Raw genomic sequence first — 24,719 nt, 5'->3', positions numbered from 1 at the left:
TTCAATGGAGATCACTGTAGAGTGCAGAATGGGAACTTTACCATTCTCTTCACTGTAGTGAGATCTCAGAGTTGTTATATTTAAGTAGCAAGAGGTGTGGTGGGCACAGCCCCCCACATGGGGGGTGCAGGGGGGCTTGACCCTCTGCAAAGATGTGAAATTAGCAGTTTTTACCTTTTGGAGATTTATTTTTTTCTTGGTTCAAGATTTCAAAATTTCAATCCTCTGGTCATCATTATTCAGAGGTTCAATGTATTTCAAGTACCCAAAGTGAATCCACAGGAAGAGATCCATTGATTTGAAAGGTGAAGTTTTTGTTGTGCTTTAAATAAGTTTGCATTCTGTGGTAGGTGGATGTGGTTCCATAGTTTAGCTACCCTATTTGAATACAGGGGTCCAGTAAAGTAAATATTTGTATGAAGCAATAGCCAGGGAATTGTTATGTCTAGGCTTGTATAGGCCCTATGGCTGACAGCCTAGTACCTACCTATGAACCTATTTCTAGGGTCACCTGCATTATTAGAAGGTTTTGTAACAGTGATTAGTCATTTTTCCTAGAGTGTAAAACTTTGTTGGGAGGGTAGTGCTGTATTAAGTTGTTAAGGGCTAAGTAATTTTCTGGCTTATATTGTAGTCTGTGTATTGCAGTCAGCTGAGAAAGAACTAGGTGATGTGGTAGTTGTAAGCAGTTTAATTCTCTGAGGGCTAGGTAGCAGTATGTTATATTGTCATTGTTTACTGCAAATGTGGCTATTGTATTATAACATTGCCCAGGTTTGGTCAGTTATGAAACTTGAGGTTTAGCGAAGACTGGGGCAAAATAGAGGAGAGATGGCAGTAAGAAAGTAGAAGCTATACATCTTCAGCTACGTCAGTGAGGTATGTTCTTACTCTGTATAATGTAGCTCATTTTTATGATTTTGTTAACCAAGTATGATATATATGGTTGAATTTCAACTGATCATCTATGATGTCATCCAATAATTTTGTATGGTACGCTTGTTCTATTATAGCGTTGTTGGCAGAGATGATAGTGAATAGTGTTGTTTTGTTAGAGATATGTTGTGGGATGAAAAGCAGCAATTTAATTTTGTTAGGATTTAGAAGTAGTTGTGAATTATTTAACCATGTTTCAGTTCATATGAAGAATTGTTGTATAATATATTGGAGTTTAGACAGAGATTTGGCGGAGCAGATTAGGGCTGAGTCATTAGTGTTTTGAACTAGGGTAGCATTTTTTGTAGCAGTGTAGCGATTATTAATGGATATGTTGAAAAGTTTGGGGCCTACTATAGATGCTTGCAGGACTCCAGTGCTTACAGGCAAGAAGGTGAAGAAATCATTTATTCGTGTCACTTCTTGTATTCTGTTTGAAAGGTATCCATGGAACCATTGCAGTGAAGGAGAATAGCATTATCTATAGGTTTGTTACTATTCAAACAGACATAACATAAGGAAACTGACAGGGTCAGTGACTTTTGCTGAATTAAGCAGGATAAAGCCATCAGCAAACAAGGTACATGTAGATCAGGGTCCTTGATAAACAATGATGAAACTTGCTGGAGAGACTATAAGCTCAGTGACATCTGAAGGTTCTATTATCAAGACAGTTTCCAAAGCAGTTAAGATGCCCTAGAGCAAGGCAACTTCTTTTAAACTCTGCCAAGGGCAGTGTATAATTACTTTCATTAACAGCAAATTTTTGGTCAATAAATACTAACAAGGCCTAAACCCATAGTGTTGTAGGTAACATCCTTAATGCTATAAATTGCAATGTGGATTGAGTAAACTAGGCATAGAACCATATTGGCAGGGTCATAACATCTCATACTTGTTTAAATATACCTGGTTATAATTACTTGAATAATTTGAGGCAGAGGGTCAAATATGGTAATGGGTCTATAGTCAAAAGGTAAGGTAGATTTCAGGAGTATTTAAATAAGGGATATATTTTTAAAGTTAATGACTTAGCTGCAGATGCTTGCATGTCATATAGTGGACAGTTCTTAATCTGACTATTACATTTCCAGTGCCTCTGCAGTTCATATTACGCATTCTGATATTACTGAGCTTACTTGATGTGATAACTATCGATATATGTACCAGAACTAGAGAATTATATCTGCAGAGGTGAAAAAAACATATCTCCTTTCAATATTGTGTGTTGAAATTGTGTTTAGTAGTACAGAAATGCAATTCTGTATAGAAAACATACTACAACTGCACCTTCTCAAATTCTCTTGCTGCATGGACATCTAATAGACAACTGATAAGACTGATGTCTGTGGTCGGGGATCATTTACATGTACAGGATTGGAACATGCAAATTATTAAGTTATTCCAAATGCCATGACTGCTAATTTAAAGACATTTATGAGTAGGTTGTTTTATGACATCCAGTGCCTAAAAGAATAAGAGTAATTGCAGCTTTTGTTGAAGTTTGTTAGAGTTGGCATTTGAGTTAAATATTTTCAGGCCATCCTCATACACAGTTATGTGCAATAAGGGTAGAACATGCTTCAAGACATTTAAGAATAATGAAAAACAAATTGGACTGACATCTGGACTTTGAGGCACTCTGCACACAAAGAACATGATTTATGGATGTGAGTTAGCCAAACTAAACTGGCACGGTCTATATGAAACCTAGCTTCGGAAACAAAAAGTGACCTTGGTTATAAGAAGCTCTTTTCTAACCTGTGTAGCACAATGACTTAATTTTCTAATTCAGAAGCATGGATCATATCTATGAAGGTGCTATCTGTTAAGAGTGCATCATTCCTGTTAATATATATGTTGTCTGTGGAGGTGCAAGTGACTGCTATAATGTTAACTTGAGCATCTGTCAAGAGAACATATTTATTGATGTGCTTGAGAATTTGTGAGTAAACTTTTTCTTGAAAAACTTTTTTGACATGGAACAGACATTGGCAGTAAGTTATACCTTCGGGGGGAAAAGAGGGAAAGCACTTTAGACAGACAGGGTACTTTAGGCATATGGATAAGGAAAGCATGTTTAAAGTATGGAGATATTATGCTTATGATAAGGATCACATTGAATAAGCAGATCAGGTAAGAGGAAATGTCATTTTAAGAAAGCTGAGTTAAGTATTTTGAGCTTAATACCTGAATTTTTATTAAACTTAAATTAACAGTTTCTGATTTAAATACTTTGAAGATGAATGTTGAATAGAAATCATTTGACACTTGTTGAATATGAGCTTTTATTTACCTGTGGCATAAATATTGATTAGTTCAAATTTGCAGACTATTTACCAGTGGTAACTCTAAATATTATAATTTAAAGCATTCATAGTCACTCATGTATAAATTTCTAAGAGATGAGAACTTGTGGAATGAAAGACTTACCTGTTATGTGCTCCTTAAGCTCTTCCAGAGCTGCATTGGTTAAGCTGCTAATTGTTTACTACTGAAAAATGTCAATTTAACAGCATTGGTTGCAATTTTTAGTTCTCAGTTGTAAAACATTCTGGTATAGTGGATTTTTTTTCTATTTTTCTAGGATCTCTATGTGTTTGATTAGGACTTTAATAACTGAAGTAAGCCATAGTCATTTTTACCTCTACTAATCTTTGATTGCTAGGAGACACTGTTGATACATGCAGACATATGCAGCTAGTTTTGGGTTCAAAAAGTGAGCCCAGTTTGTGGCACTAACCTGTAAGAGCAGGTTATATTTCCTCTTTCTTTATAGAATGGGTCTACCATACGATCTGAAAGACTTCCTAGCTAAAATCTGTCTATGTTCTTGCTCTAGCCAAGGTAAACTACTGTATATCCCTAAACATGAACAAGTACCTAATTTGTCATAACCTTGGCTGCCACTCAATAAAGGAAAATCTCCATGTCAGAATAGTGCAGTAGCTTCTCCACGGAATATGGCCGCTGAGCAATCCAGTATACAAGGTTGGGGCTGTGGGCTATGCACAAGCCTGCCAGCACTATTATGACATGGACACCACTGAATAATGCTAATTATCTCATTTGCTGGTGAAAAACATGTAAATGAGGTGAATTAGTGATTCAGTAAGCACGCAGGCATCCGTGTTAGAACAGTGCCTATTGCAGAAATGTATTCGATTACTAACCGAGTACATTTCTGCAAAAATCAAAACGGGCATATGACAGCTCAAAGTAAAGCATATATTATGACTATTAGGCATGCCAATGGCCAACCATATGGCCATTGGCATGGAAAACAGTTGCAAAATTAAGAAAATCAAAGTTTATATGTTTGGCCATTTTCAGCCATTTAAGCGTAGCACAGAGGCACGCAAACGAGATTGTGCAGAAAATATGAAAAAAATGTAAAAAGACAATTTTAAGTGAAATTTGAATTTTGCCATTATAGTGGGTAGCATGCAGAATCAAAACAATAACAGGTAACATTTATTGAATAGCAAAATGGGAGACCATGTCTGCCTGCACCTAACTGTGAAGGAGCTATAATGCTGTAGTGCAGCCAGGAGAAGCAGCTGACATGAAAAGGGGGTGTGTCATGCTTGTTCTAAGCACATTGGAGCTCCTCTGCCTCTATTTGTGCCTAGCTAAGCGTAGCTAAGCAAGCGGGTGTGTCTGAGCTAGTTCATGAAATGCTGAGCATGTTCACTTCCCTGGGAGGGTCCATTCTGCTTAAACCTGTGGTGTGCCATAGGGCCTAAACACAAGGGAAACAATAAAAAATAAATAAAAACAACAGGAACCAGAAGAAGTGTTTACATTTGAGCAGCAGTTGTGTGCAGTTTGCCACAGAGCTTAGCAGGGGCAGAAAATGGAAGAAAAAAACTGGGAAATAGCAAAATAAAGGCACTCAAATACTAATAATATAGCTAGCAGATGGAATGCATCATAGTCAGCCAATTCCACAGGCAGCATCTGCAGCACAACTGTATAAACTATGCAAACACCTTCCAGTCTATTTTTTCTCACAAACTCTGCACCATTGGTGTATGCACTCAGGCGAATTTTAACTGACAAAATGTTAGGGGCTGCTGTTGCTTTGATACATCAGTATGTGCTAGAGGCTGAGGGCAGTGAGGAGGATAATGCTGACAACCATCCCAGACTGAGGAGGAGGAGAAGAGTGTTCAGACCCAAAGTAATCTACCAGGAACTACATGATCTGGAGATACTAGAATGCTACAGGGTGGACAGGGACTTACTTCAGCAACTCTGTGAGCTGTGCCAGCCTCACCTTAGACCCAGAACCAACAGAGGGGAACCCATCCCAGTCGAAACTAAGGTATGTGTAGCCTTAAGAATGCTAGCTACAGGTACCTTCCAAAGACCTACTGGGGACATCATGTGGGTCTCACAGGCATCTGCATATAGAGTACTCCACCAGTTCCTGGATGTCATACGAACACATGTTGGTGAGCACATATATTTCGCCAGCACCCATGAGGAGAGGACCAGCAATATGCATCTCTTCCACCATGTAGCAGAATACCCTGAGGTACTGGGTGCAATAGACTGCATGCACATCTACATTAAGGCACCACCCGGTGAAGAGGGTAGAGTCTGTCAACTGCAAGGGCTATCACTCCATCAACTGCCAGGTCATGTGCAATGTCCAGGGCATTATCATGAATATGTGTGCTGACAGCCCTGGTAGTTATCATGACTTCCACATCTGGCATGCCTGACAGCTGTACCAGGTATTTGCCAGGAGGGACATCCCCTATGGTCATTTGCTCGGGGATGCTGGCTATGCATTGGAGCCATGGATGATGACACCCATCAGAAATGCACATACACACACACACACACACACACACACACACACACACACACACACACACAAACACACTGAAGAACACCATAATGAGCCACACTCACAAACCAGGTGCATTATAGAGCATGTGTTTGGGATGCTCAAATCACGGTTCCGCTGCCTTGACAAATCTGGTGGACTCCTGCAGTACTTTCCAGCAACATATGTACACATGTTCATAGTATGTGTCATGCTACACAATATGAACATGTGTACATGTTCATAGTATGTGTCATGCTACACAATATGATCATGTGGAAACAGCTGCAGCAGGAGCATCACAGGGAAGGGCCGCATAGCCCCCCACCATTGCCAAGACCCCCACAGGTACAGGGGGACTCAGAGGAGGAACGCCCTCAGCCTGCTACTGTAGGCAGACAGAGGAATGCCCAGTATGCCAAGGCCTTGGCAAAGAGGCAATACATAGCACATGCACTGGCACTGTAGGGATCCAGGGACTGACACATCTCTGTGACTCACACACACAGTAAAATGGATGCCACACTCATCACACTACCTGTATCTTACCATGTATAGGCTGTGTATTGCATGCATCCGATAGAGCCAGCCCTCAAGCACCATCCTCACTACTGCTCCAGACACAAGGTAAGTCAATCTTTTTAACAATAAATGAATGGAGTAATACATTGTGGTACCATATCTATGGTATCGCTGCAGGCATGCAAGAGAATGGGATGGCCTACCAGGATAGCAGCAGAGAACTGACAGCTATGTGGGACAACAGGAAATGTCTGCCCAATACTGGCTTCCCCAGAGAATGCAGTACTCCCATAGGTGATGAATCTCACTGCAGTATATGTGGGAGGCTCACAAACTGGGGGATCATAGGTCACATACATGGATGTCAATGTGGGAGTCCCATACTCACCCTCTCAGCCTCACCCACCAAGTCAGCTGTAGAAAACCATAAAGAAATGTCTATCAAAGGCCCACAAATGGGGACAATGATTACATATTTCCATACAGACCTACACAGTGATATCACAGCAGGTCTTGCAGTTGTAGTAAGGCTCTGACGGGTGAGAGGTCTGAAACCCAAATGTCTGCCATTACAATTTAACCCATGGTCTTTACTGATATGCCTGTAGTCTCCAAGACAGGCACAATACTATGCTAAATGGATCCAAAATGTAAAGGGAACATTAGGGCAGCCTGTGCAAATGTTGTCAGCTGACAGGTGTGCCCTCCCTACACACACACATGTTCCCATAGAAATGCAGTAACAATAATGTTTTTAAGGTATAAGCAGCAGAGCACACATTCCCAGGGCTGTCCCAATCAACTTAATAACTTGTTGCATGTCCACAACATGCAGGGGTCAATGAGCTATGTATATGTGTGGTCAATACTGTCAGTATGTGGCCTGCACATACTCCTGGCTATCGTGTCTTAGTGGCCTAGGTACAGTACTGTGGTTGACAGGGTCCATGTTCCAAGAAACAAAGTGCCAACTAATCTGCATCTCAAATACAGCTATAGTAGGAGTTGTACACACTGTCCCGACATCAATATCTGTTACTGAAGGAAAGCTGGACAGGTCAGGGACAGGGGGCCAGACTTACGGGCAGTACACAGCTCAGAGTAACCTACACAGTGCCTAGCATACTCCTCAACTGTACAGAAATTTTGCAAAATTTCCAGCAGTTTGCATCATATTTATGGTCTCTTTATCAGGAAATTATGGTTTCCTGGCAAATCAGTGGCAAATCACAAAAGACTAAAGTCAGAAAATAAGGACATATTGAAGTTTCAGACTTCGTACCCTTTAGGAAAATGCATGCTAATGCAAAACCCATTATTGTATCACCTTTCTAGGTTTATAAGGCCAGTAGTTAACAATGGCCCTATATGTAGGCCTTTGTACCCAAATAACTTATGGCTTTGTACAGATGTCTGGCTCTAAAAAGTCGGGAGGTATGGTGCCTAGTAGGACATCAGGTACCTGAAGGTCAGTGTACTGCCAAGTTATAAAAGGCTGCCAATACTGGGTCAGCACTGACATGCCACTGGCCAACATCCATACCCCTGGAATGACAGGGTGTCACAAAAAGAGCACAAGTATGCCTTGTATATCTATTCTGCTTGTCCTAACATTGCATTTGCCTGCCAGTTATATGCAAAACAAGAAAGGGTCATGTCAAAACAGCAATGGCAGACAGTGGGGAACAGATGTCATACCAATAAGAGAAAGTAAGCAATTACCAAACCGATCTCCCAACTATCTATGTTTGGCAGAACATTATTATCACCCTGTCCCCCTGTGTGGACCTTTGTCTGACTGTCACATATGAGCCTGTCCAGATGTCAGTCTATGACACTATATCAGCTAGGCTTATATGTAGCCAAACAGCAGACAGAGCAACAAATCCAACCAAATAACTGAATACTGTTGGTGAGGGAAAGAAAAACGGACAATTCAATCTTGTTTTTAACATGTTCGTTCGATTTAATACCACTGAACTTCTTTAGAAGCAGACCCAAATGTATCACAAAGTTTAAATACCTTTCAAAATAATCACATGTGATTATCAACCAATGAAAAACCATGTCCAATTCCATCTGGTAAATAACAAGTAATAATACTAATAGTAATGTTATTGTTATAAACAGTATATATATATATATATATATATATATATATATATATATATATATATATATATATATGTGTATATATATATATATATATATATATATATATATATATATATATATATATATAGATAGATATGTCTTTATGTGCATATGTATGTGCTTGTCTACATTCATATTCAAAATGATAAATTTATATACAAATAAAATTCATAAATTTAAAACACATACTAAAATTTTCTGCCTGTAAGAAGGATTTGATGTTGATCATGTCATTAAGACCTGGAAGCTGGTCAGCACTTAACATGATCTGCCAAATTGTTTCACGGCACTCTAGCAATATTTTAAAATTGCCACTGAATAATTCATTGTTTACCCTCTCCAAAACTGAAAAAGCAAACTTTTTAAATGAAGTGCAATTCAGTGAGTGTCTAGCTAGTGCATTCAACATATCTTTTTTCGTAATGGCCAAGTTATGTTCGTAAATATGTTTATTCAATGCACATATAGTTTTACCGAAGTAAAAATGCTCACATGAACCACATTGGTCTAGGTAAACTATGTTGGTAGTTTTACAAGTGTAGTGTCCCTTTAATGTTATAATCCTATTGTTGTGCTTTAAAGTGATGGTAGATGTTCTGCTAATAAATCTGCATTGTTTGCATGACAAGCATGGAAAAGTACCCAAAATCGAATTACAAGTAACATTTGAATCTCTAGATCCTCCCTCTATGATCATCTTGATATTACATACTTTTTTATAATTAAAAATTGGACGGTCTCCCAAGATCTTCACCATTTCAGAATTACCTAGTATTACTTTCCAATTGTTGAAAATTATGTCTTTGATGACAATCATTTCATTAGTGATAGGTAAAGAAAAGGACAGATTGTATTTGTCCATAATGTTTTGAACTAATTCCACACAATTAGAATTAGTTTTGTCAAAAGGTGCCAAAATAGGACTTGCTACATTAGACCTCAACTTAGAAACTTCACCAATAATTCTATTTAACCAGCAAATTCTATATCCCCTTTCCAAAAATAAACACTTTAATTTAGCACTCTCTTCAAGGAAAATGTCGTCTCTACTAGTTAATCGACTAAGTCTAATGAACTGTCCCCTTACTACACCATGTTTCATGTATGAAGGGTGTAGACTGTCATGATGTAAGTACTGGTTGACAAAGGTGGATTTTCTATAAATGTTACTTTGAAAGTTACAATTACTGTAATTAATGGTCAAATGCAAGTCCAAAAAATCTATGCTACTGCCAAAACCACATAAAGTAAATTTAAAAAAAAATAGTACTACAATTCAAATCTTGAAGAAAGGTAGAAAAAGAACTAATGTCTCCCTTCCACAACAAAATCAGATCATCAATATAACGTCTATAAAAATAATATTGTCAGCCATAGGATGTGTAACCAAAAATTTGGTCTCTCAAGTGGTCATGACTAAATTTGCAAAACTGGGTGCTACACGTGCACCCATGGCAACCCCTGATATTTGTTGAAACAGTTCACCTTCAAACCTGAAAAAATTATTATCTAAAACCAACTCCATTAAAGTACAAATGTAAACTAAAGTGCTGTTAAAGTTGACTTGTTTACTAAGGTAGTCTCTCATATATTCAATACCAAACTAACTAAGTAACCACATGACCACTAACAAATTCCGAAGATATGGTAGTTCGAATGCAGGAACCACAACCAAACCAAGTCAAATACAGGAAATTGTTTTGAAAGTAAATATTCACTGAATTCACCACAGGAACCACATAAATCCAATAATCAAATATAGCTCCCCATGAAGGTAAGGATACGATAATGTCACTTTATTCTCCACAGAATTCACAAAAAGCACGATACACACATATTATTCCACAAGAATCACAAAGTTACGACACGTACTGTTAACCTAGGTTTCGTCTTAGTGTTAAAGACTTCTTCAGAACAACTACTACAACAGTTTTCTAGTATAAATACCCGGCTTAATTACCAATCAAAAACTTAATCAACCTGCAATTAATGAATTAAATTACACTTGATTATTTAAATAACATATATAACGCTGAATGTAATTCAAATTTAGTAAGTGCAAATATAAAAATATACATGTGCAAATATAAAACACTACTAACATTTTAAAACCCTTAAAATACCTTAAAACCAATGGTTTTATTAATTTATTTATATAATATTTTATTAATATTTATATATAATATATAATATAATGTATTTATTTTGTAAATTTTTTTTTATAAAAAATACAGTTTTATATCCCTAGTGGATATATTAAATACATATATATGAAAATATATAATGGTAATAATTAATTTATAATAAATACTTATAAATAAACCCATAAATAAAACCTATCTAACTATTGATGAACCTAAGCTTTAATAAAGGGGCCATGCTAATGTTATCATTTAAACCGGGAATCTAGTGGCATCAAATTTTAATTGCCACATCATTTCACATACGTCCAAATGAATGTCCAAGATATACCCTTGTAAATCCTTTTTATTTGTTGAATAATAATAAATTTAAAGCTATGGCCGGATATTGTTTAATATGCCTAAAAAGAGCACTTGTATTCTTTTGATGCCTAATATCAAGAAGGTGTTCACCTATCCTATCTCTAAGGGCCCTGCAGGTTTTATCTATATAAAATGCTGAACATCCATTACATTTGGCCATATATACTACATTTTTGGAATAACAATTAAAATGCCCCTTAGATAGCAATATTTCATTTTTCACCAACATTTTATTTTTAGTGGTTAGGATATAAGCACAAAGGCTACATCTCCCACATTTAAAATTCCCATTGGGTCTGCATGATGTACAACTACTATTTACATATGTACTTCTCTCTAATAGGTTTTTAAATGATCTTGCCTTCCTATATACATTCATAGGTAACTCCTTCAATTTCCTACTAACATTTACATCTAATTTTAACATTTCCCAATTATTCCGAATAGTATTAGTAATAAATTCTGTATCATAAGTATATGTAGTTATGAAAAATAAAGAATCTTTTTTACTGTCTCTATTTTGACTACCTTCACCCAAATATATCCTGTTATACCTACTACCCACGTTAGTGGTATCTACATCTGACTTTAATAGGGGCTGATAAATACCATTATTTCTCTTTACAATTACTTCATTTTTAATACTGTTGATTAAAATAATGGGATAACCTCTTTTAATAAACATATCCGAAATAACACTCAATTCTTTGTCAAATTCTTCCATTATATTATCCATCCTGGCTGCCCTAACCATCTGACCCTTTACAATAGCCTTCTTTGGATGGAAAGGGTGCCAGATGGAATAATCCAGATATGCATTAGAAAACGTGGCTTTCCTGAAAATTTTTGAGGATAAGACACCTTTTGTCTTGTCAAACTTTAAAGAGACATCCAAATAGGATATTTCATGTTTATTGTAATTAAAGGTGAACTTTAAAAATTCTATAGTATTATTAATATATTCCATGAATTCAAGCATTTTCTTAACACCACCCTTCCATATAATAAAAATATCATCCAGGAACCGTGTATAATGTATTATATTTGAGAAAAATTCACTTTCAAATACATAATTTTGTTCCCAGTATGACATAATATAATTAGCATAACTAGGGGCACAAACTGCACCCATTGCTACCCCTGTTAACTGCTTATAGTAACCCCCTTCAAAGAATAAAAAATTATTGGTCAGTATAATTTCCATAAGTGAAACATAAACATTAATTTCATCCTGTTGATAAATACCTGTTTTTAGAAGTTGACTTTCTAACCATTCTAAGCCTGTATTGTTGGGAATAACTGAATATAAATTCACTACATCTATGGTAAGAAACAATGTAGTGTTAGTAATACTGACACAATTAAGTTTGTGTAAGAAGTGCCAAGAATCCTTGGTAATACAATCAAACATTTTCAGCCCTTTTTGTAAATGAAAATCTAAATATTTACTCATGAAATACGTTTTGCTTCTTTTTGCATCCACTATGGGCCTAAAAGTCACATTCTCTACACCTTTATGAATTTTAGGAATTCCAAATATATTACTAATCACTGGAAACTCATTTTTCAAGTAACTAAAATCAGTTTCATTTATCTGGCCTTGTAATAACAAATCTTCTGTCATTAAATCAATTTTGGAAAAGGCTATATAAATTTGATTCAAAGTCACCTCCTCATACATATCTTCAGTTAACATTTGAAGCATAGAATTTGAGTAGTCATTCCTATCCATTATCACTACTCCATTGCCCTTATCAGGCCTCATGTAACGAATAGTGTTGTCTTTAATGAGCTGACATAACAGTTGATTTTCGTCCTCGGTTAAGTTACCATAATTGTTTCTTTCATTTCTATTATTACAATTTATATGATTAATATTAGTATTATTATTGTTTTATTATTAGACCCATCTCTGAAATATTCTCTTATCTGTAGCTCACAAGCATTTTCAAATAAAGCCACAGTACTATTGGGTGGGGGGTTAAATTTACTTGACCTTTTTAAGTCTTTTATATTATTATTTTTCATCTCATAATTCTTATTATCAGAAAACCACATCTTAATATTCATTTTTTGAGTAAGCAATTTTAAATCTATTAGTACATCCACCACACTTCCATTTGTTGCGGGTACAAATGTAAACCCTTTTGATAATAGATCTGCATGCTTAATATCAATACATTTACTTGTATAATTATATAATTTAAAATCACCATGTTTGTTAACTATAATGGTAGGTTTAAAGCCTTTTATTGGTATATTTAAGTCTTCTTGCAATATGTTAATCAAAGCTGTTAAATTTAAACTTTCATTTGCTTCTATTTCATCTAAAAAACATTTACCCATGACCGTGTTGTTGCAACCATTATTAATATACTTTTCATTAGTGTCTTCACCTTCTGAAACATTATATATACTTAAATTGTTTAACATCTCACTATTAATAGTTACATTTATACTTCTCCCTTTAATAGAAGTATCAGAACATAATGTCTGTGCGTGCAACACAGTATTCGTATTTTCAAACGTGGTAACAGTACTTACGATAGATGTTAAATTTCCCTTATCCAAATTAACTCTGGAAATATCTTCGTTCACTATAACTGTTGATGAACTACTGCCATTTAATTTTGAGATACCTTCACCAGCGTTGGAGGGCACCCGTTCAAATTGCTCGTTCCTTAGTTGCAGTCTCCCCCATAAGTACCCTGTTGTTTCGACTGATTGTCCCATCTTTTGGGACGGGCTCCTTGCTCCTGATATCTCCCATTCTCTTCTCTTCTCTGATGTTGCCAACTTTCACCCCGATTGTGTAGCCTCTCTGATCGTCTTGGGCCTTCCTCTAAAGGGATTTCTTCAGAAACATGTTGTGGTACGTTTATTGGTGATGTCACTTCCTGGCTATTCACCCGCCTTCTGTTGTTACCATGGTGACCTTTCGACAATGGATAAACCTTTTGAACATGATATTCTTCTATGTCTCTCTTGATTTTATTGGACTTTCTCACAAACATATCATGTATACCATTATTCACACTGGTCAAAATATTTTTATAGTTAGTTTGGTAATGATCAAAGTTCAAGTCACTTAAAATTAATTCATTTTCATTTTCCAATTCAGTCATGAGCTTTACTATAACTATGTCATTAAATTCAATCATAATTTTCAAAAGTTCCAATCCTGTTTTATCAAATAGCTGATGAACTTCATTTATCATTTCTTGGTTACCGGAAATACCATCAGGGTATCTCCACAATCTTAAACCCCATGGAACCAACCCCAATTCTATATTTCTTGATAAATAATTATTCTCCAGTTGTATTTTTTTCATTTGAAACAGTTTTTTGTCAAAATTCCTTAATCTCTCGGTTAATGAAAAATTTACTGATCGATAAGACCCACTATTAATATTTTCATGATGAAAACTAAAATTGTTACTTTTCCATTGCATCTTGTCCGGTTTGGTATTACCGCTGGAAATATTCTTGTCAGTTGGTTTATTGCTACTCAGAATTTCGGCATTCGCCTCTTCCACATTAACAACAGAATAAATTCCGGGTGGGGTAGATTGTGTCAAAGGTATACCCAAACTTCCGAATATCGGATTTGATGCAACCGCCATAACTTGTTGCTTTTCTATCAGATTTTTTATCTGCTCCGTATGCTCATTTAACTGCATATTGATTTGATTCAGCAGGTCCATAACATCCGAACGGGGTTCCATTTCTCCGTATAATACACAGTACCAAACTAACTAAGTAACCACACGACCACTAACAAATTCCGAAGATATGGTAGTTCGAATGCAGGAACCACAACCAAACCAAGTTGAATACAGGAAATTGTTTTGAAAGTAAATATTCACTGAATTCACCACAGGAACCACGTAAATCCAATAATCAAATATAGCTCCCCATGAAGGTAAGGATACGATAATGTCACTTTATTCTCCACAAAATTCACAAAAAGCACGATACACATGTATTGTTCCACAAGAATCACAAAGTTACGACACGTACTGTTAACCTAGGTTTCGTCTTAGTGTTAAAGACTTCTTCAGAACAACTACTACAACAGTTTTCTAGTATAAATACCCAGCTTAATTACCAATCAAAAACTTAATCAACCTACAATTAATGAATTGAATTACACTTGATTATTTAAATAACATATATAACGCTGAATGTAATTCAAATTTAGTATGTGCAAATATAAAAATATAAAAATATACATGTGCAAATATAAAACACTACTAACATTTTAAAACCCTTAAAATACCTTGAAACCAATGGTTTTATTAATTTATTTATATAATATTTTATTAATATTTATATATAATATATAATATAATGTATTTATTTTGTAAATTTTATTTTATAAAAAATACAGTTTTATATCCCTAGTGGATATATTAAATACATATATATGAAAATATATAATGGTAATAATTAATTTATAATAAATACTTATAAATAAACCCATAAATAAAACCTATCTAACTATTGATGAACCTAAGCTTTAATAAAGGGGCCATGCTAATGTTATCATTTAAACCGGGAAATCTAGTGGCATCAAATTTTAATTGCCACATCATTTCACATACGTCCAAATGAATGTCCAAGATATACCCTTGTAAATCCTTTTTTATTTGTTGAATAATAATAAATTTAAAGCTATGGCCCGGATATTGTTTAATATGCCTAAAAAGAGCACTTGTATTCTTTTGATGCCTAATATCAAGAAGGTGTTCACCTATCCTATCTCTAAGGGCCCTGCAGGTTTTACCTATATAAAATGCTGAACATCCATTACATTTGGCCATATATACTACATTTTTGGAATAACAATTAAAATGCCCCTTAGATAGCAATATTTCATTTTTCACCAACATTTTATTTTTAGTGGTTAGGATATAAGCACAAAGGCTACATCTCCCACATTTAAAATTCCCATTGGGTCTGCATGATGTACAACTACTATTTACATATGTACTTCTCTCTAATAGGTTTTTAAATGATCTTGCCTTCCTATATACATTCATAGGTAACTCCTTCAATTTCCTACTAACATTTACATCTAATTTTAAAATTTCCCAATTATTCCGAATAGTATTAGTAATAAATTCTGTATCATAAGTATATGTAGTTATGAAAAATAAAAAATCTTTTTTACTGTCTCTATTTTGACTACCTTCACAAAAATATATCCTGTTATACCTACTACCCACGTTAGTGGTATCTACATCTGACTTTAATAGGGGCTGATAAATACCATTATTTCTCTTTACAATTACTTCATTTTTAATACTGTTGATTAAAATAATGGGATAACCTCTTTTAATAAACATATCCGAAATAACACTCAATTCTTTGTCAAATTCTTCCATTATATTAACCATCCTGGCTGCCCTAACCATCTGACCCTTTACAATAGCCTTCTTTGGATGGAAAGGGTGCCAGCTGGAATAATCCAGATATGCATTAGAAAACGTGGCTTTCCTGAAAATTTTTGAGGATAAGACACCTTTTGTCTTGTCAAACTTTAAAGAGACATCCAAATAGGATATTTCATGTTCATTGTAATTAAAGGTGAACTTTAAAAATTCTATAGTATTATTAATATATTCCATGAATTCAAGCATTTTCTTAACACCACCCTTCCATATAATAAAAATATCATCCAGGAACCGTGTATAATGTATTATATCTGAGAAAAATTCACTTTCAAATACATAATTTTGTTCCCAGTATGACATAATATAATTAGCATAACTAGGGGCACAAGCTGCACCCATTGCTACCCCTGTTAACTGCTTATAGTAACCCCCTTCAAAGAATAAAAAATTATTGGTCAGTATAATTTCCATAAGTGAAATATAAACATTAATTTCATCCTGTTGATAAATACCTGTTTTTAGAAGTTGACTTTCTAACCATTCTAAGCCTGTATTGTTGGGAATAACTGAATATAAATTCACTACATCTATGGTAAGAAACAATGTAGTGTTAGTAATACTGACACAATTAAGTTTGTGTAAGAAGTGCCAAGAATCCTTGGTAATATAATCAAACATTTTCAGCCCTTTTTGTAAATGAAAATCTAAATATTTACTCATGAAATACGTTTTGCTTCTTTTTGCATCCACTATGGGCCTAAAAGTCACATTCTCTACACCTTTATGAATTTTAGGAATTCCAAATATATTACTAATCACTGGAAACTCATTTTTCAAGTAACTAAAATCAGTTTCATTTATCTGGCCTTGTAATAACGAATCTTCTGTCATTAAATCAATTTTGGAAAAGGCTATATAAATTTGATTCAAAGTCACCTCCTCATACATATCTTCAGTTAACATTTGAAGCATAGAATTTGAGTAGTCATTCCTATCCATTATCACTACTCCATTGCCCTTATCAGGCCTCATGTAACGAATAGTGTTGTCTTTAATGAGCTGACATAACAGCTGATTTTCGTCCTCGGTTAAGTTACCATAATTGTTTCTTTCATTTCTATTGTTACAATTTATATGATTAATATTAGTATTATTATTGTTTTATTATTAGACCCATCTCTGAAATATTCTCTTATCTGTAGCTCACAAGCATTTTCAAATAAAGCCACAGTACTATTGGGTGGGGGGTTAAATTTACTTGACCTTTTTAAGTCTTTTATATTATTATTTTTCATCTCATAATTCTTATTATCAGAAAACCACATCTTAATATTCATTTTTCGAGTAAGTAATTTTAAATCTATTAGTACATCCACCACACTTCCATTTGTTGCGGGTACAAATGTAAACCCTTTTGATAATAGATCTGCATGCTTAATATCAAAACATTTACTTGTATAATTATATAATTTAAAATCACCATGTTTGTTAACTATAATGGTAGGTTTGAAGCCTTTTATTGGTATATTTAAGTCTTCTTGCAATATGTTAATCAAAGCTGTTAAATTTAAACTTTCATTTGCTTCTATTTCATCTAAAAACATTTATCCATGACCGTGTTGTTGCAACCATTATTAATATACTTTTCATTAGTGTCTTCACCTTCTGAAACATTATATATACTTAAATTATTTAACATCTCACTATTAATAGTTACATTTATACTTCTCCCTTTAATAGAAGTATCAGAACATAATGTCTGTGCGTGCAACACAGTATTCGTATTTTCAAACGTGGTAACAGTACTTACGATAGATGTTAAATTTCCCTTATCCAAATTAACTCTGGAAATATCTTCGTTCACTATAACTGTTGATGAACTACTGCCATTTAATTTTGGGATACCTTCACCAGCGTTGGAGGGCATCCGTTCAAATTGCTCGTTCCTTAGTTGCAGTCTCCCCCATAAGTACCCTGTTGTTTCGACTGATTGTCCCATCTTTTGGGACGGGCTCCTTGCTCCTGATATCTCCCATTCTCTTCTCTTCTCTGATGTTGCCAACTTTCACCCCGATTGCGTATACTCTCTGATCGTCTTGGGCCTTCCTCTAAAGGGATTTCTTCAGAAACATGTTGTGGTACGTTTATTGGTGATGTCACTTCCTGGCTATTCACCCGCCTTCTGTTGTTACCATGGTGACCTTTCGACAATGGATAAACCTTTTGAACATGATATTCTTCTATGTCTTTCTTGATTTTATTGGACTTTCTTACAAACATATCATGTATACCATTATTCACACTGGTCAAAATATTTTTATAGTTAGTTTGGTAATGATCAAAGTTCAAGTCACTTAAAATTAATTCATTTTCATTTTCCAATTCAGTCATGAGCTTTACTATAACTATGTCATTAAATTCAATCATAATTTTCAAAAGTTCCAATCCCGTTTTATCAAATAGCTGATGAACTTCATTTATCATTTCTTGGTTACCGGAAATGCCATTAGGGTATCTCCACAATCTTAAACCCCATGGAACCAACCCCAATTCTATATTTCTTGATAAATAATTATTCTCCAGTTGTAATTTTTTCATTTGAAACAGTTTTTTGTCAAAATTCCTTAATCTCTCGGTTAATGAAAAATTTACTGATCGATAAGACCCACTATTAATATTTTCATGATGAAAACTAAAATTGTTACTTTTCCATTGCATCTTGTCCGGTTTGGTATTACCGCTGGAAATATTCTTGTCAGTTGGTTTATTGCTACCCAGAATTTTGGCATTTGCCTCTTCCACATTAACAACAGAATGAATTCCGGGTGGCGTAGATTGTGTCAAAGGTATACCCAAACTTCCGAATATCGGATTTGATGCAACCGCCATAACTTGTTGCTTTTCTATCAGATTTTTTATCTGCTCCGTATGCTCATTTAACTGCATATTGATTTGATTCAGCAGGTCCATAACATCCGAACGGGGTTCCATTTCTCCGTATAATACACAGTACCAAACTAACTAAGTAACCACACGACCACTAACAAATTCCGAAGATATGGTAGTTCGAATGCAGGAACCACAACCAAACCAAGTTGAATACAGGAAATTGTTTTGAAAGTAAATATTCACTGAATTCACCACAGGAACCACGTAAATCCAATAATCAAATATAGCTCCCCATGAAGGTAAGGATACGATAATGTCACTTTATTCTCCACAAAATTCACAAAAAGCACGATACACACGTATTATTCCACAAGAATCACAAAGTTACGACACGTACTGTTAACCTAGGTTTCGTCTTAGTGTTAAAGACTTCTTCAGAACAACTACTACAACAGTTTTCTAGTATAAATACCCAGCTTAATTACCAATCAAAAACTTAATCAACCTGCAGTTAATGAATCGACTTGGTTTGGTTGTGGTTCCTGCATTCAAACTACCATTTCTCATATATTCAATACCTAGTTTCTGATCTATACTAGTGTACAGAGAGACTACATCCAGAGAAGCAAAGTGAATGTTATTATCCTTCACTTGGATCTTTTTTAACAATTCTAAAAGATGCCAAGAATCACGAAGGTAAAATCTAGAATTTTGTACTACTGGGTTCAACAAATCATCTAACCAAACAGAAATAGTTTCTGTTTTTGAAAAAACAGCTGATATAATAGGTCTAAAAGGAAGATGTTCACCCAGTTTATGCACTTTTGGTATTTCAAATAAAGTAGCAATTTTAGGATACTCAGTTAACAAAAAAGTGTAAACTGAAAAATCAAAACAACCTTGACTGAATAAATCAAATAGACAAGCATCCAATCTCGAAAATCTCTTGATAACAAAATCAGTATTTATTCTTTTATAACAATGTTCATCAGCTAGTAATGTGTGAATAGCTGAAATATAATCAACAGAGTTCATAACCACAATGGTCCCTCCTTTATCGGCCTTCATAATACGCCAATTTTTGTTGTTGGCCATACTCTGAAGAGCAACTACCTCTCCCTCAGAAGGGTTGGACCCTTGATGCTGTCTATTGTCAAGTTTTCTGAAATCTTGTTCACACAGTTTGCTGAACACAGATAAAGTGGGATTTAACAAAGGGTTGTATGGCTTTTCTTCCTAACACTGTGTTGATCTGTATCAGAAATTGTTACACCATCAAAAATATATTTTAAATTTAACTTCCTACAGTACAACTTGAAATCTACAATCAAATTAGGTAGATGTACTGTATTGGATGGAATAAAAGAAAACCCTTTCTTGAGAACAGAAACCATGTCCTGTGATAAAGAAATGTCAGTTAAATTCAAAACATTGATGGAAAATTCTAATACTTCTTCTTTCCTTTGTTTTTCCCTTTGTTCCTTGTTTGTACTTTGTTGGACCACTTTGGAATCTTTTTGTTCCCAGAAATGTCCATCAAAAAAGGACCCGTTGTGTTAGAATCAACAGTTGCCAAAACTGGGGAAACTGTACTGGGAACAACTGTATTGCTGTTGTTATTAACATTTTGCCTAGTTTGGCATTGGCCAATGTTAGTGTTATTTACTGAAATACTGTCCCCATCTGTGTTGTTGGCTTTATTGGTCTGTTGAAAATGACCAGAAATATTTGTGTCCTGTCGTATGTCCTTGTGCACAGTTTTTACCAAATAAGCCTTGTGTGCAGCATAAGCTGCAATGTCTCTTCTTAATTTCCCCTGCTTTCTGATTACAACAGAGGCTCTATGTCTGTTGATCTTGGCTTCAATATCCAAATATAAAGAAGTAAAGGCATTGAAGGCGTCAGAAGTCCTAATTCTGTTGTCCATAACTTCTAATTGTTCTCTAAGATGAACCATTTCACTTGAATAATGGTCTACCAACATCTGCATGAAACACAATCCCATGTTGTTAAATAAATGAACTAATTTAGCATGCAGATCATCACCTTGCACAACACAATTGGGAAATTTGAACAGTCTTAACCCAAAAGGAACAAATTTAAGCCTAATATTTTCCTGTAAATAGAATACTTCCAATTGAAGCGACACCAACTTTAAACTCAGTTTTTCTAGTTTAAAAATATAATCTTTGCACATGTCGTGAACGTCAGTGCTAGGTGGATTAACAAAGTTACTCACTTGTCCAGACTGAGTTGGATTGTCACCAATATAAAAAGGATTGTTGTTGTCGTTGGACAAAACTGAGTTCAAAATACCACAAGTGCGAATCCCAGAGTTAACATCCTTGGAAGAGCCCTGGCTGCTGACCAAATTACCACAAGATGCCATGTCTCCCTGCTGACCAGCATTCTGATTTGCAACATTGTTGCACTTGGGTGAGACGTCTTCACATACGCTTCCTGTTTGAGCACTCGAAGTGCCCTTGTTCCCGAATTGACTAGCAAAGGCTTCACGAATAGCTCCAACAATAACTCCAGATATCCATTCACTGAAACTGATACCCAATTCAGGAACTGAATGGGTGCTAAGATTGAGCACCGTGTCCTGTGTATCTACTCCTAACATCACCAAACAAAAACACAACAGAATACAACCAAACGGCAGACAGAACTACAAATCTAACCAAATAACTGAATACTGTTGGTGAGGGAAAGAAAAACGTACAATTCAATCTTGTTTTTAACATTTTTGTTCAATTTAATACCACTGAACTTCTTCAGAAATGCACCCAAAAGTATCACAAAGCTTAAATACCTTTCAAAATAATCACATGTAATTATCGACCAATGAAAAACCATGTCCAATTCCATCTGGTAAATAACAAGTAATAATACTAATAGTAATGTTATTGTTGTAAACGGTATACATATATATATATATATATATATATATATATATATATATATATCTACATATATATGTCTCTATGTGCTTATATGTAGCCTCATAATAACATAGCAACAGAAACCGTTTAAGGACCACAGAAAATGTAGTGGTGCAATGATAGACAAACTGCTAAATAGGTACACTCAGAGGTGTGAAGTCCACATCCTGGTGTGTGATGTTATGGCATTTACCCTGCTCATATCAGAATTACAAATACATAGCAGCCACTATGGGCAAAGCCTGTGACTGGACTACAGAAGGACAAAGAGACACACATAAGGGGAAGGGGAACCACTAACCAGACAAATGGAGAATGTGCACACCAGAACAAATTGTGCAGTAACATAAGTGACATGCAGTGTATGGAGTCAGTAGACATCACCTGCAAATACACAACACACACATATGCAAGTGGAGATCCGCAACAAAACAAAAACCCAAATAAAGGACACCTCAGAGGCAAAGACACATGAGAACTCCACAAACCTACACACACAGATCTTGTAGTCTCCACACACCAAGGTCTTGCAAACACTAAGGCCTTACCCCAAACCACAAACACCTACCCTACACAGATAGGCTAACAGCACTGCCCCTCTACCCGATTCCATATAGACTCTGCTGAGGTGACCCCTGTCTGGCATACAAAACAATCCAGATCTTGCCTTGATGGGACTGTTGCACATCTGGAAGTCAATGCCCACTCCATCAACCTGTAGGTGCAGCATCAACCTGGGCTGTGATATCAGTACAGCTTGTTGATGTGACAGATATGTGTCCCACACACTCCCCCATCTGTGGAATACACTCCCTGTCCACTGCAAGCAAAGTGCCTCAATACCCCTAGTGATGTGTTCCCTGTATAAGTGCATGGGAAACACAAAACACAGTCCTGTGATTCCACATGTGTCCCTGCTGGACAGGGGCTATGTGTGCTGACATGTCTTAATATGGGCTAAACTCTCATCTAACTGGGTTATAAGGCCTTCAGGACCAATAACCAACTAATGTCATAGCAACGTATCAACCTATACACAACTGTCTGTCACTAGTTCATCACATTACTCTGTACTGCTCTCCCACTGACATACCTGGAAGTCACAATGCTATGTGGAATATACTACACATATAATGGACATTTCTGGACAGTAGAATGCATTCTGTACTCACACCCATACCTCTCAACCTCTGACAGCAAGACATCTGGACAAGGTCATAAATAAAAGTGGGACAAAAGCCCAATGATAGACATGTGTTGTAAATATTGCCCTTACATACTGAGAAAGTTGGTAGAATAATGGGTTTTGCATTAGCATGAATTGTCTGAAAGTTATGAAGTCTGAAACAGTAATATCTGTCATTAGTTTGTAATGTCAGTCTTCAACTATATGCAACTAACTTGCCATAAAACACACAAGTTTATGTAGACTGGAAGAAACTTCTAGACAAACACCTGAACAATCTGCCAAAAACTGTACATTGGAGAGGTATGTCCACACCAGGATATGACATTTCCAGTAAGAAGAATACCACACAAGCAGGAGATCCCCAGCCAGTATATCACCAGGTTGCTTGATCGGTCAACCCACTGTAGCCACACCTCTCAACTGCCTTTTTGGGTAAGAATGTCTATAGTTGCGGTCATAATTTTGGTCTCTGCATCATACATCTTGTATTCCTCTGATAAAGCACTGTGATGATCTGATGATGTCTGTCACTAGGTAATGATGCAATACATTCCTGTGTCAGACTTCAGATATGTCAGAAAATGTCTGTGAAAAACAAACCCTGTACCTCTAGCAAATTCCTGCTTACTTTTGAGAGGTATGGTTGTAGCACACAAAACCCCAGACTGGAGTACAACTATCTTTGGAATGGAGGCCCACTCGCACTATAGAAGATCATACTGGGCATGGACCTACACTAAGAGAATAACAGACCATGTCGGAACCCACATCTGACTATACAACTGTATTGTGCATATATGTCTTTGCATACAGACAGTTATGTACACCTTAACTGTCCCTACACACACCCTTCAGACAGGATTACCCTCAGCTAGCTAGCTATAGGCGGCCCATATGTGATATATCTGCATCTGTTTCGTGTGATGCACATACATATATATGAGCAACATATAACAGTATGTCAAGTGTACACACACATAAATGTGGGGAAGAGAGAGAAAGACAGTGATAGAGAGACACACAGGGGGACACACAGACAATGAGTCATGCACAGGGATATCCTGAATGGCATAGAGTGATGTCCTGCTGCGGACAGTGCATACCAGTTGTAACCAGTTGCATGTGCCAGCATGAAGGTAAACTCCAATGTGTAATAGTACTGAGGTGGGGGTTATAATATGACATCACCTGCCTTTGAGTGTGTGTGTGTGTGTGTGTGTGTGTGTGTGTGTGTGTGTGTGTGTGTGTGTGTGTGTGTGTGTGTGTGTGTGTGTGTGTGTATGTGTGTGTGTGTGTGTGTGTGTGTGTGTGCATGTGTGTGTGTGTGATAGGCTATTCCCACCCAGT

Source organism: Protopterus annectens, chromosome 5.part0 (assembly GCF_019279795.1).
Source record: "Protopterus annectens isolate FY-2018-M chromosome 5.part0, PAN1.0, whole genome shotgun sequence".
NCBI lineage: Eukaryota > Metazoa > Chordata > Ceratodontiformes > Protopteridae > Protopterus > Protopterus annectens.
This window is presented reverse-complemented; position numbering follows the sequence as displayed.